This window comes from Zonotrichia albicollis, chromosome 14 (assembly GCF_047830755.1).
Source record: "Zonotrichia albicollis isolate bZonAlb1 chromosome 14, bZonAlb1.hap1, whole genome shotgun sequence".
NCBI classification, from domain to species: Eukaryota; Metazoa; Chordata; class Aves; order Passeriformes; family Passerellidae; genus Zonotrichia; species Zonotrichia albicollis.
The window spans coordinates 18,740,800-18,755,958 of NC_133832.1; the positions used below are offsets into that span (position 1 = coordinate 18,740,800).

The 15,159-nt window shown below is 38.9% G+C and overlaps 1 long non-coding RNA gene across 2 annotated transcripts in view; it reads right to left on the reverse strand.

Annotated features, from left to right (window-relative positions):
- Positions 1–432: 432 nt before the first annotated feature.
- Positions 433–15,159, reverse strand: part of LOC141730883 (uncharacterized) — a 33,319-nt gene continuing 18,592 nt past the window's right edge. Inside the window, exons 4-5 of one of the 2 annotated variants that reach the window (XR_012582737.1) lie at positions 11,554–11,653; positions 433–3,366 (exon numbers count right to left, since the gene is read on the reverse strand). This is a non-coding gene — a long non-coding RNA (uncharacterized LOC141730883). Of the gene's footprint in view, positions 3,367–7,772; positions 7,866–11,553; positions 11,654–15,159 lie in introns of those variants that run through there. The other variant, XR_012582736.1, reaches the window with a different exon arrangement.

Below are 15,159 nucleotides of genomic sequence, written 5' to 3' on the forward strand. Positions count from 1 at the left end.
AAACCAGAAAAATTATGCCAACAGCCTTCTTATCAGAAGCAATCCAATCAGAGAGAGAGGTGAACTCCTGCATATTAACCTGGAAATGCAAGAACTCAGGATCCCAGTCAGGATCTCTGCTTTGGACATTGAACTCTGGAGCTATTCCTGGTTTTACATATATATATATATATATAAATATATATATATATATGTGTGTGTATATATATATGTGTATATATATGTATGTATATATATAGGCACTGGGACACATAATATATTATCAATGCACAAACCTTGCACTGCTCCAGAAAAAAAAAACAAAAAACAACAAACCCAAAAAACCAAAACAGAACAACAACAACAACAACAAAAAAACCAAAAACAAACAAACAAACAAACCCCACCAAGGGTCTGGAAGCATAACAATAAATAAATATATTAGAGTTCACAACAGCCTTGTTATAACATTCCAGAACATCCTCCAAGCAGAAACACTGGGTTTCATGACAATGCAGCTCTACTGTACCTGGAGAAGTTTTCTTGGATCCTGGGACCAGAGGGAACAACATAAATCACTACAAACCAACTCATGCCACACCAACCTCCACCCCTCCTTCCTTAAATACCCAGAATCAGCTGCAGCTGTGGCTGGGTTGAATAACAACAATTTCCTGGGACATTTCACTGCTTCACACCCTGAGAGTTTCTCCAAACAGCCCCTTGGTTATGGTAAAAAAGCTGAAAACTTTTCTCCTAAAATAATAATAAAAAACCCACCAAATCCAAAGGAAAAGCAAATCCATGTTCAAGCACAGAAAAAAGAGAGGTACAAATCATCCTGTTGCTCTGTTCAGGTGTGTGCACTCACGCTACAAACCCAGGTGAATATATTGCTGCATTAAATAGGGGAATATGCAGGGTCTGGCCACAGGGTTAAAATGTTAAATGTTAAAATGCTTTTATCTATCAAGAAAAGACACAAAGTTCCTTTATATACAGAACCCAGTATCCATGTACGAGATAATGTAAAATTCTTTTCTACAAAACCATAATTCTAGTGTTTCTTGGGGTTTTTTTTACCTGTCTTTTCCATTTCTGCAGTATTTCAGTTTTCTCCTCCAGAGCAGTGAGGTCCATGTTTTTCTCCAGGCACCTTTGGGATTTTGACTCCCTCTGCCTTCCCCTCTGTGAGCAGCTCTGCAGATAAAGGAGGAGCAGCAGAGCCACGGCCTCCCAATTCATTCTCACCTCTCCTTCAGAATGTCTTATACTGGAACAAAGTTCAGCAAATTCATACTCACAGTTTGTTCCAGGTGAAAAAGAAAAGAAAAAATTGCAAGGTTTATGTAAGAGTCTATTACTATTGATCTGGAAAGAAGCTAAAAGTTCTAATGAGCTTGGAATCGCAGCTTTAGCTCATTTAAAATCTCTTTTTCCTGGCTGAGGTGGCAACAACAACCTAAGATCTCACATTTGCTGGATCTTCCCAGCTCTACCCAGGCATATCTTTTAATCTAGATGCAAGGCTGGATAAAAATGGGTTTCAAAGTCCTAGCCAGCCTCTGCCTCAGGTTTTGTATAATCTAGAAATCTATCTACATCCTTTTATTTAATGCCAGTTGAAACCAGAGTGAGACAAACTACTTTTGGCATGGAACAGATTGGATGGATGGGATTTGGTTCAGGTGCTAGCAGAATACAGGCTAAGATAACTTTGGGAAACTAATCTAAAGGGATATTTAATAGTAAAAATGGCAGAAAATTCTTAAAAAATTAAAAATGGTTGAAGAAGGATTACTTCATATTGATTTTAATTTCAAATATAGCTAATTTTAAGGTTCCAGTTCAGCAGGACTTTTAAATATAGTTATCCGCACACTTGAAAAATTACTGTCTAATCTTTTCACTACTTCAAGTAAAATGCTTTAAGAGAATCAACAGGTATGACAGGAAATGCTGCATGATCTACCTCTCATTTTACCAGGTTACTTACTTAGTATGAACAAGAATAGAGCTGTGGTTTTAAAATAAATTAGAGGGGATTTTTTAGCTCTGAGCAGTAGTATTTGTATTTCTCAACCTATTAAAGTGATTTGGAACAAATATATACCTCCACCTTCAGGAAAAAAAAATGATTATTTAATGTAATTATAGAGAGAACAACTGGGAACCATGAGACAATCTTAGGCAAGGATTTTGTTTAAAAATCCTTTTGTTCCATCCTTTGCAAATCATTTTCCATGATTCATCACATAACTCATTATTCAAGCCTTTTCCAGAGGAACTATGAGACTTATAAATTATTTAATGGTAACTCTGTGTTGAACATGTTTCTCTCCACTTCATACTACAGCATAATCCCATTTTGGTCTGGAAATAATAACTGAAGCCTTCCTTGACAATCAGAGTAAATCACGCTGAGATTTTTAATCAACTAAAAGATGGGCAAAGTTCGAAAGAGAACTAAAACTACATCCAGAGCCCACAGAAACAGGGAATCTCAGCAGCATTCCTGTTCTTTGTGCTCCCCTTCGAGCCGTGCACATCAATCATGTCTTCAAAATAAAAAGGAGGAGAATTTTAAATAAAGAGGTGAACAGGTAAGCCCAAGCAACTGCAGCATTCTTTTAGCTATTTACCAGATTTGTCTTGCATTGGGCTACATTGAAAGCTCAGCTGTGAAGGGAAAAATGCCATTCCTAGGGGGCACAGGGAACCCAATAACTTTCTTCTTCATGCTTAATAATCTTGTATGTGAGGGACCAATCTAATTTGTGGAAACAGATTGTACCTCAGGGATATGTTATTTCAGCCCAAACTGAATATATTATTCATCCTAAAAAGCAGCAATAAAGATTATATAAGATGTAATTCATTATTTTTCTAAATGTTCCACGATTCCACGGGGAGAGGAGACTTAAATAGCTTACAGGAAGCCTACCTTAATTAGGTTGCTTTTCAAATCAAATATAATATAATTTTAACATTAAAAAAAAAATGCCACTCAAGGGAAGCATTCCATTTACAAGGATGATTAATGAAATTTAAAGGGGAGAAAACCCACATAGACCCATGGGTAATGAAAGATGTGGAGTGATGTGGGAGAGGGAAGGACACATTCACGTAAATGGACATGTACAAATATGCTGGGAGCTGAACACAGATATCCCTCTGGTGTTGATGCATTCCTGCACACTCTCATGGAGAAATGCAATTTGTTACCAGAGCAACCATGGCCACTTGGCTTCTTCGTCCTCCACCAGAGTTGGTTTGCATTTCTGTTCACTCATTTTAGCCATTGAAGCCCAGAAAAATTGGTGGCATAAACAGATTTATTTAAGACTTGTACTCATGTTTACATTTGTAGGAATGGCTTTTCCATTTCTGTAAAAAAAAAAAACATTAAAAAAGAAGAGAATTTGAATAAATTTTTTCAGAGATTTACAAACAGGTCATTGTAAGAGAGTGAAGGTATAATTGAGGTACTTTGCCTCAGTGGAACTATGAAAATACTGCTGTATATGCCATAGAAATAGGCATTGCTTTTCTGTGCTCAGAGTAATGCTTCAGTCTCTCAGATCCCAGAATGCATTAATTTCCATAAATATTGACTTTTAATGAGGGTCGTGGTCAATGCTTTAATTTGGGGACTCCAATTCCACTGCCATTCAAGCAGCAACAGTAAGAGCTGAAATTCAGGTTCTTTAATTCCCAGCCAATCCCTTGCTAAAGACTCAGTGCTAAGTTTTATTTTTTTTTATTATTTTATTTTATTTGAAGGTTTCTTCAAATAGCCTTTTAATGAAGGGCTTGAATTAGGCAGCAAAACATGAAACCTCTGGCCTTACCCTGTTTGCATCCCAGTTAAAAATGTAGGAAAAACTCCAGGAAAATTCAGGTATCAGGGATTTACACATCATAGAGAACCATGGTCCTGGGCTGGGGGATGCTGGACAGATTCCTATTAAAATTCTTCTTTTTCCTATCAGGCAAGAAACTCTTTAAAATGAAGAATATTTTGACTGAAAAGTGAAGGAGGGAAGAAAAAGCCATAATTTTATTGTTTTTTTCCAATCTCTGTTTTGTGGTTTGTTCCACTTTTGTTTTGCTTCATTTTTTTCTGGTTTGTTTTGTTTTGTTGTAGTCTGGGCAAGGACCACTCACATCTTCTCTATCAGAAACAGATCCATCCTGGAAGTCTGGGTTATACTTTAAACAAAACAGACTAATGTGTTTAATTAATTACAGTCTGTTCATCGGAGACGCTTTTCCAGTAAATAAAAATCATATTATCTCCAGAGAAATGACATATATGAAGTGGTTAGGGGCTGAAAACAGTAATTTTCCTCATAAATGGCAATAGGGATTTTGCAATGTGATTTCACATGGAGCTCAGATATTTCAGTTTGTAATGTTAAGATGTATTTCACCAGATCTGTGAAAAAAATGTTATTAGTTTTTGGCTTGGTGAGAGACTACAATTTTTAATCAATTCTGGGTCAATCAATTTCTAGTTTGCCTAGAACAAACAACAGATGTTGTTTTGAGTCAAATGAACCTTTGTTTTTAGCTATATACTTTAACCTTAAAACCTGCTATTTAGTTTTAACCAGCTTTAGATGAGATGTTATTTCAAAATAACAGGGGATTTTAGTTTTGGTTTTTTGGGTTTTTTTAAAGGCCTTTAGGCCTGTTTCTCTACAAATTTTGAAACATATTTCTGGAATTTTAGTTGACTTTTTTTTGTATGGATTATCCAATGCACTTTCCAAATAAAAATCAAATAAAAATGAAGTCAGCCTGGACATTTCCCTCCACTGCAGACACCTCTGTTTCACCCTCCACAGGTCAATCTCTTCCCATACCTTCAAAAAGAAAAAGAGGAGGCTGCAGTAATAAGCAATAAATGTGAAACCTTGAGAGACTTGGAAATAACCAGGACTCTCTTGCTAATGAACAAAAAGCAATTAATCAGGTGCAGGCAGCAATCAGTAAATATGCAGAGAGGCAGATTGTCATGCACAGCCACCATGGACCCAGAGTGACCCCATGCTTTGGAGTGCAATGCTCTGTGTCTGCGTTACCTTGCAGATTTATAATAAATATCAGCATTTGTTGGGGCTCACATTTGAGGCACTTAATGGGGTTTGGCAGATGCCAGCTTCCTCAGATGTTTTTTCAGTTTCCTCAGATGTTTTTTCAGTTTCCTCAGATGTTTTTTCATGTATCACCCCTTCTCCACCCCTGTCCTTCAGCCTGCTCTAAACTGTTTGCTAAGCAAATATGGAAAAGCAAATATGGAAATGACCAAATGAAGGGCTGTGGCATTTTGGAGAGAGATCCCAGCCATCTCCCAGGAAGAACCCCTGACCTCCTTCTCACCCACTTTCTGTAAATAACTCATTGTTTTGCATTCTTTTATGGAGGAGGAGAAATTTGATGGACTGTTGGTTTGCCCAGTGTCATTGGAGGGGTGGCACTGTCACCCTCCAATCCACTGTCACTTCTGGAAATCTATAAATGTTGGAGTCAGAAAATAAACTTCTCTTTTTTACCTTGAGAACAGCAGTGTGTGTGCTCGTGTTGTTTTGTGTTCTATGTTCATCAAATTCTCCTCCTCCATAAAAGAATGCAAAACAATGTGTTATTTTCAGAAAGCGTGTGAGAAAGTTCGCCACAAGAATGTCAACATCAGAAAGCTTAGAAAATCTTAAAAAACCAGGGTGACACCAGCACTTCCACTGTGCTTCACTCAGGCACGAGGTCACAGCTTAACAACAACACAAATACCCAAAATTACAGATGGGCCTTTCTATTTTCCACACTCAGATGAGTTATTTAAGATTCAGCTGGGGTCACTGCAGTTCAGGTAAATGGGGGTCACCAAGGAATAAAGGAGAGGAAAATAAAAGAGGATATCTGGAAGAAATATTTTTTAAAGGAAAGGAAAGATTCCAGTTGTTGGGTTTTATTTCCTATGATTTTACAGCCTGCTCTTTGATTTTCTGTGCAAGAAACAGTCTGCCTGTCTTATCTGGGGAAGAAGATAAGGGCACATCACATCATAGTATTTTGAACCAGCTCTTAGCCTTAGACTCTGCTCTAAGGTCTCATTATTCCCAGAGGATATAGATAGAAAAATCTGTCTCGGGCACAATTTTTTTTCCCCTTCAAATTATATGACAAGTCTTTAAGAGAAGTTATTTGTCCATTATGCTACAATATGTCTGGGAAAGGTATCCATCACGACTGAGGGAAAATCATTCATGTTCAGAGCTGTCAGTGTGAGCAGACAGAGCGGGAGCATCTCAGCATGGAAGAGCAGAGGCAGCTCACCCTGCATTGCAGCTCAGCCTCTGCTAAAGGCACCTCTGACACCCAGAGCTCCTTCTCCCTTCCCAGCAGCTCCTTCCACTTTTCCATGGCTCCAGTTGGAGTGCAGCTGTTTTAACTGAGGTAGCAGGAAAGTGCTGGGAGAGCTCCAGGGCATCCTCAGCCTCTGCTGGCCAGGAAAAGCAGCAGGGAATTGCACACTCCCAGTTCATCCCAGTCTGTGACATCCCAGTGAGGGGTCAGCACAAAAATTCAGAATAGACGTTAATAAACAGTGTTTGGCAGGTGCAGCAAAATTCTCATGACACTGTTATATTTTATGAAAAATCCCTTTGCTAAGATTTTTCTCCTGAGAAACCACAGAAAAGAAATGTAAACAATAATTATCTGATTGCTTGGAATGTGGTTTAGAAGTTGCTTACTACCGAGTGCATCTTTGATTAGTTCTATGTCAATTGTTTCTAATTAATGGCTAATCTCAGTCCAGCTGTGTCAGACTGTGGTTAGTCACGAGTTTTTATTATTTTTCTTGTCTAGCCTTCTGATGTCTTCTTTCTTTTTTTTAATATAGTTTTAGTATAATATATTATACTATACTATAATATACTATATTATTATATTATATACTATAATATACTATGATGTACTATACTATACTATAATATTATATACAATATATATTATATATAATATTATACTATATATATTATATATTTACTATTATATTATATTATATTATATTATATTATATTATATTATATTATATTATATTATATTATATTATATTATATTATATTATATTATATTATATTAATAAATCAGCCTTCTGAGAACCTGGAGTCAATTCTCATCTCTCAGCTCGTCCTGGAGACCCTCACAACATCACCACAAAAATTTGTAACCACATTCTCATGTTTTGGAAGGCATGAAGTCTTGCCCTATAATGTGATGAGGGTGTTGAATGTTTCTCTCACACAGGTTTACATCAGACCCCAGAAAACACAGAAATAACAGCAGTGACAGAAAGCAAGTTATGATCATAAAAACTCCATTAATCCCTTCTATAACAGAGATTTCTACATGCATCCTTAGATCAGATCACATGAAACTACAAGCAAACCAAAAAAAATCCAGAAAATTCTCCAGGTTTTAATGAGAGATCCAGTCGCACAGGTTAGCTAGAAATAGAAATTGTGTTAACACCAGTTAACGGGCAATCATGGTATTTTAAAGTGTTCATTTGCAGATTGTTCCATACATAATGACAAGACAGGAAATAATTATCCAAGCCCTTAATCCTAACCCTTCATAAATTAGGATTCTCCCTCTGCTATAATGTCTCACCCAGTCCCACAAGACCCCACTTGTGGCGGGAAAATTTCCTATTAATGATGGATTGATTCCACAGTGTGAATATCTTAAAATAAGACAACAAAAAAAGGAAAGAATTAGCCAAACCTGAGTGGGATCTTCCAAACTGTAGCAGGAGAAACATCAGCCTTCGTGCTTCATTTATTATGAGAATGGAAAAATTCCTACTAAAAGGTGGCCTGCAATTCATAAATGCAATTTAATTTAGCTTATCTTCAAAGTAGTGGACATTTAAAAAAATTAAGAAAACAAAACAAAAAAGAAAGCTTGAATTAAAGCATTTTTTGCCACACAAAACCATGTACAACAAAACAAATTGTATGTGTAATTATATTTTGATCATGTTCTTATTATCTATCATAAATCTTGTGTCTGAGTATAGATATTGTACAATTACTTTCAACATTTGGCATAATTGTTTTGATCTTAACTGTTATTCATTCTGGGAGAAAAATGCAGTGGATGATAGCAGATAACAAAGGGAGCATTTATGAGCAATGATGCTGCTCAACAAACCCATTGTCACTCTCCCATTTAATAACTCCAGTTAATGGTCATGTTCTGTGTGTGGCCCAAATTATGTGGCAATTCCTAATAGAATGATACAGCTGTGGTAACTCTGCAATCCCTGAAAAGCACAGCAGAGAGTTTAAATTTAAAAAAAAGCCAAAAACCACAAACCCTGTGTGTCACCTGTCTGTATCCAAATGTTACATTAGAAATATTTCAAATTAAAAAAGAAAAAAAAAACCCACAACACTATTAAGCTTTTATATCACAGCAGGTGACATCCAATTCACCTAATTTTAGCCACCAGAAAGTGGAGACTAATTCTAAAATATCAATTTATTGTACCATCAATTACCAGGAGATAATTAATTCCTTTTTAAAATGCAGAGGCTGGATGTTCTCAGGGGAGCCCCTTCACTGACTGCACATCACTTCCAGACAAGTTCTGCAGACTTGGCACCAGCCAGGAACTGAAATATTGCTGTGATTCTCTGTGTCATTTGACTTCCCTCTAACAAACAGCAACTTCAACCACTCAAAGAATTTGAAGTCTCAGAAGGGCCTCTGAAAACTTCCAACAGGACAGAATAAAAAGCCCAGCAGAGCACTGATATCATGCTTTGTGGCATCCAGGGATTTGCTTTGTCCTGCTGCAGCCACTTGCTTAAGTATGGGTCTGCAAATAATTCTTGACTTTAGTTTTTAATTTAATCCTTTAAAAATAGCTTACTTAATAAAGCAGCAGAGATTAAACATACTGGAAAGAGTGATTTTTATGGGAAAAATAAATGCCTCTCATATAAGTGACAAGCCAATATGCTGCAAAAATAAATAAGACTAAAGATAAAAATACCATGGGGGAAAAAAAAGATGTTTTGCCAGTGGTGAACCAGTCTCTTAAAAAGAAAAATCACTGAGAGAGGAGCTGTACATTTATCTGCTTTCTGCTGCCATCTGTGTAAGATCTGGAGAGAAGGCATTTGAGATACTGCATGAACCCCACTCTTGTTGGTCAGCTGTGTTTGTGAGAGGTTACTGAGTTTTATTCAGTGTGATGAGTTTCTCAGGGGTCTGAGGATGAGGGAAGAGATGAGAATATTGACTCCATGTTTCAGAAGGCTTGATTTATTATTTTATGATATATATTACATTAAAAGTATACTAAAAGAATAGAAGAAAAGGTTTCATCTCAGAAGGCTGGCTAAAAATAGAATAATAAAGAATGATAACAGAGGTTTGTGTCTTGGACAGAGAGTCTGAGCCAGCTGGCCGTGATTGGCCATTAATCAGAAACAACCACATGAGCCCAATCCCAGATGCACCTGTTGCATCCCACAGCAGCAGATAACCATTGTTTGCATTTTGTTCCTGAGGCCTCCCAGCTTCTCAGGAGGAAAAATCCTAAGGAAAGGATTTTTCAGAAAATATCATGGCTACAATTCAAGGCAGATGAAATTGGATGAGGGTATGGTCAATACACAGGATTAGACATAGAATTTATGAGGTTTTTTGGGGAATGAGGACACTAAACCTTTTAGCATTCCAGCACTCCATTAATGAACTCCCTTCCCTCTCCTCTCTTTTAATTTTTCTTTTTTCAGCTGCCATTGAGACAGAGTAAGGATCCATCCTGAACTAGGTGAAGTGTCTGGGAGAGGTGAAGGGTCTGTGGAGCTAAAGCTGAAGGAGAGGCCGCGTTCCAGAGACAGCAAGGAGACAGAGAAAGAAAAACAGAAAAACCACGAGGTCAATCTGCCCCCGACCTAGGAATTCCTCCGATAAAGAAGAATTAGTGCTAAGTGTCATGCAAGATGAATATGTATGAACTTATTGTGAAACTGTATGCATATGCATTTGGAAGGGAGATAAAAGGAGGTCTGAAATCTTCAGGGGTACGCATGCCCTTTTGGGGAGTCTTGCGTCCGGCGCGCGTCGTAATAAAGCATACCGGGCTTTACAACTTTTACAAGTTGTGAGGTTTCTTCTTTTCTCCGCAAAACACCATCTCCAGCAAAGGCTGGTGCTGTCTCTCTGGTCCAGGCTCTCTGGGTGTGAGAGGTGATGCAGAGAGGGGATGGAGCAGAGCAGCAGCTGGGGCAGGGCTGCTCCAGCAGCCATATCCTGCAGGGACAGGAGCTCCACAGCTGCTAAATTGTTCTTCTCCTTCCTGCAGCACTGATAAGAGCTGCCTTTATCTCAGTGCTCCCTGGACCAGTTGTTTTCCCTCTCCCTGTCCTCACAGTACCTCTGCACAGCTCTGAAGTCAGGTACTTAAAGTCTTCTTAGCAACTTTCTGCTCTTTAAGGCACACGAGTGGCTGTGGGGAGGCTACAAAACAAAATTAAGGGCAGAATTTAACCTTTGTTGTTTGGCTGTGTGGTTACCATGAGCTTTATGGTGCAGTGACCTTTCTATAAATCCGAGGTTTAATTATATTCAAGCCACTTACTGGCCAGGTTTACCATGTTCTGCATGGCACAGACAAACTCCTCCACCAAGCTGAAAAAATCCCCAAGCAGAACATACATATAAATAGACCTGAATGTCTCTAATGCAGGCTTCATAATTTAGTTGATATTTCACTGCAAAACTTTGTGCCAGACATGAAGACTTCTCCATCCATAATGATCAAGCCCAAAATAAAGGAAGATAAATTGTGTTTGACAATATTAAGCTTGCACACATCTCTCTCCTCCTTTACTCAGTTTAAAAGGGATTCTTTGCACAAGCCTTGCAATTTCTTTTTCTTGGGAAAGTAGAAAGCATGCAGTGAGGAAGTAATTATATGGAATAACTCGTGTGGGATTCCCACATGTAAAAGTACTCTGAAATTCAGCTCTTTATAAATCAGAATATCAGTATTTTCTCATTCTTGTTTGGATTTTATCCAAATATATTTCCTGTCCTTCCAATACTTCATGTGGCATAAGCTTTATTAAAGTCACTTTTGGAAGCATTTGAATTTGAACACCAAGTCTCTTAATAATAATTATCTGATACAACACACGAATACTGAATATGAATTTGATGCCACTGGATACTTCAGTTGCCTCGTTACTTTGGGAGCCATTTAAATATGATGTAAGCCTTGAAATGAATTAATCAAACAGTCATGCTTAGGTAACAACATCTTATATATAAGAAGGCAAGAAAAATCTGCTCTACAAAGATTAGAGAGCTGAGAGTTAATTGTGCTCCAGTGGCTGCTGTGCAACACAGCAATACCCAAACTCATTTTAACCCTTCCTGCTGCTGGTAAAACTGTGTGGAGCAGCTCACACTCAGAAAAGGCTCTGGAAAATGAGAAATGCTACAATCCTGGTCTGATGTTTCTCAAATAAAGCCATTATTGCTCACCTTTAGCAGGAGCACTGGGCAGTGCATCCCTCAGGGCGGCTGGAGCTCAGCTTGGAGGCTGCAGGGCTGGAGGGAGCTTTCTTCCCTGGCCTTTGAAACACTGCAAAAATGGAAGAAAAAAGGGGTTTTAGGGCATCTTTCTGCTGCCAGCTGGAGGACAGGCTGGATGAGAATATCTGCTGGTATTTGCCATTTCCTGCTGAATATCAAGTCCCAAAAGTCCATGAGAACCTTGTGTACTCATATAAGTTTACTTCCTAGACTCAAAGGATGGTTTGAGTTGGAAGGGACCTTAAAAACCATCAAATTCCAATTTCTTTTCTTTTTGTTTTTTTTTTATATATTCCTCCAATTTTGCTTGTGCTGTGAGTACATGAAAGGCCTGAAAGCTGCCTTGTTTCTGCAGGCTTTTTGACAGAGCTGTTCAGAGATGGATGGGTTTGAGTAAAAGCCAAGAGGCATTTAGAAGGAAATGTCCTATGGAAAGAGACTGCCCAGGCCTGGGATAATGGAAAGAACAATGTGGTTTTGACAACTAAAGGGAAGCAAAGGGGGAAAAAATCAAAAAGAGGTGAAGTGAGTCCTTAGGCAGCTGCTTTTTGTTGTTGTTTTCCATTTTTCCTGAAAGGCTGGGCTGGCAGACAGCAGTCAGAGGGCCTTGGTGGGCTGGAAGTTAAAAATGAGCCCCTGATTTTCACTCTGAGTTTCTCTCCTTCCCTGTACTCTGATTCCAGCTGCTCAAAACCTGAACCAAACTTGTCTGAACCTTCAGTCAAGGCCTTTCCCTCCATGCTCTGCCTCTGCCAGCCTCCCCTGTTTCAGTATAGCTCAAAACAAATGGTACTTTGCATTAAAAGCATGTCAGTCAAAGCAAATGGCTTGCAGGATTATATTAAAGCACTTATTGACATAAAAACTAACAAAAATTAAATAATACACCATATGAAATTCAGCAGCTCTGGACCCGAACAAACCCACATCACTCAGGGCAAAACTGTTTCAAATATTTGCTAAAACAAGGTGACAAAGGCATTTAATGAAAAATTATATCTCTGTTTATCATCATTGCGTTTCTTTCTTGCAAATATTTAACCTTTGCACATTCACAGACTATTCAATCCATATTTTCTACAAGTATAGTGAAAATGAAATAACATTGATATATGAGTTATATAAAGCACAACCGCCACTCACCAGAAAACTGTAATTCCCTACACCCATTCTAACTGCAGAATTACATTTTTTTAAATATTACTGATACCCATGAACTATTTCAAGACAGAAAAAATTGTATTTTACAGAGAAATAATTATTTAGCAAGAAAAGGTTTGCCTTGAGTGAGATACAGGATTTCATTCCCCCGACTGAAGTGGCCAGGTTACAAAGCTGCTCACACACTTTATTCCTCACACACTTTACTCCTAAAAGGAGAAGCTGGGTTTCCTCTGGAGGGCCCAATGCAAAGCACCTGAGTTAAATCCTTACTCTGAATTGCCCTCTGGAGAAATCTCCCTCTCTCTTGTCATGAATTTCATTGGAGGCTTAAGAAGATGAAGTTTCTGGTTTAGGCACCAAAACTCCTGGAGCTGGATGGTGCAGCTCCCTCTTTATGTACCCAAACACATTGAACCACACTTCCTTTGCACCTACAATGCGGACTTAATGAGCTATAATGAATTAAGTATATGAATGAATTTCCAGTATTCAAATTAAATTAAGTCACTATCACTTTTCCTTTATTTTTCCATAAAATGACAGTCCATGTTTGGATTTAAAAGAAAAGTGAAAATGGCATTTCCCATCTTTTTAAGCTGTTATCTTCATTGCTGAAGCTGGCAGGAGTGTAGGAAGCATGTGGACTGCTGAAATCCTTGCTATTTTTCCATATGGATTGCCAGCAGCAGCTACAGCACTCCTGACTCCATTTTACCAAACTGACTGAACAGAATTAAGGGCATTTTCCCTCTGGAAGGGATATGAGAAGGAGCACAGGCACAAATAAAGAAACCCCAGAGGAGCCCATCACCCTGCACAGTGCCTGGGTGCCAGAGCAAACCTGAGCTGGTGGGTTTTGTGCAGAGCAATATCACCAGCACACAGCTCTGCTCTCCCCGCTCAGAGCCTGTGAAATTCGCTCTATTTCGGGTGCTGTCCCTGCCTGCCTTGCCACAGTCACTGATTTGTGTCCCATTCAATTCAGCTGATGTGAGAACAGCCCAAGCTGCTCACCGTGTGTCAGGGGCTGATAATTGCATTGATCCCTGGCCTGGGCTCAGCCAGGCTCTGTCCGGTTTTCGGCTGTTTGGATGGCCTGGAAAGGCCCGGGGTGGCCTTGGGGCAGCCCGTGTTTCAAAGGACGAGAAGAGGCTTCAGTTCTTTTCTCGGTCTCGGTGTTTATTAATTGTTTATCTAAAAGATTTTCTCTCGGCCCGACAGAGCTCTGCTCAGCAGCCAGCCATGAGCACACTCCCCTCCCTCCGGGCGGTCACCTATCTTTATACCCAAAGTTACGTGTACAATATTTATCATTTTTCCCCAATACCTTTCACCCTTATTGCCCAGTGCACTTTTAGTAATGACCAATCCCAAAGTGCCACCATCACCACAGAAGATGGAGGAGAAGAAGAAGAAGAAGAAGGACAGGACACGCCCCAATTCCTCCATCTTACTTCTCTAAACCCCCCTGTACAGAAATCCTAAACCCTGTGTCTCACCCTCTAATTAACCAATCCCTTCACCATTCACCCCGGTGAAACCCTCCTGTCCTCATACAGGTGTCGTCTCCTGTGTAGGATCAAAGTCCAGCCACCAGACACTTCTGGAACATTCCAGGACTCCCGAGCCCCCCAAGGGTGCTCTCGGTGACACCTCAGTGCTGAGGTGCTGAGATCCCACAGGGCTCTGCTCAGCACAGGGCGCTGAGCCTGGAATTGGGAAATTTGGCTCTTGGGCTGCTGAGATTCCAATCAGCCTTGGCAGGGGGATGCACGAAACAGGGAGTGCTAAATGTGCCAATAAGTGAATTACTTTTCAGATTATGTTTCCGGTGGAGATATTGATGAGTGGGCTTTGTGAGCTGAATATAGCAGCTTGTTACACCCTATTTCCTATGGAACAGGTGAATGGATTCTGATAAAATGAAGGGGGGAATGCTGTTCATCTGCAGACTTCTTAAAAAAAAAGAAGTTTGTTTTTAAACAGCACCATAGTTACTTCTAACAATAATTTTCACTCTGAAAAAACAAAGAACACAAAGTGAAAAGACCTTTTCTCATGACAATGGACATTCAGAAACAAAGTTTATAAAACAGACTAAAACACAAAGCTGCTTGATACACTTATTTTTAAAGGTCAGTCAAGCTGACTGGGGGACAAACCCATTGGTTCTTATATTCTGTTATTCAGTGCTGAATGTTCTGTACACTGTCATGTTGTCTACATTTAAATAATTGAGATTCCAGAACTGCAAGAACATCAGAAGTATCAATTTGTTGAATTTGCCATTGGACAGGTATTTTCAACATAAATTGCATAGATGGAAATAATAAAGAACAAGATGCAAATCCTGACTGTTGAAAAACGTGGTCATTAATTAAAAAGGTAAGA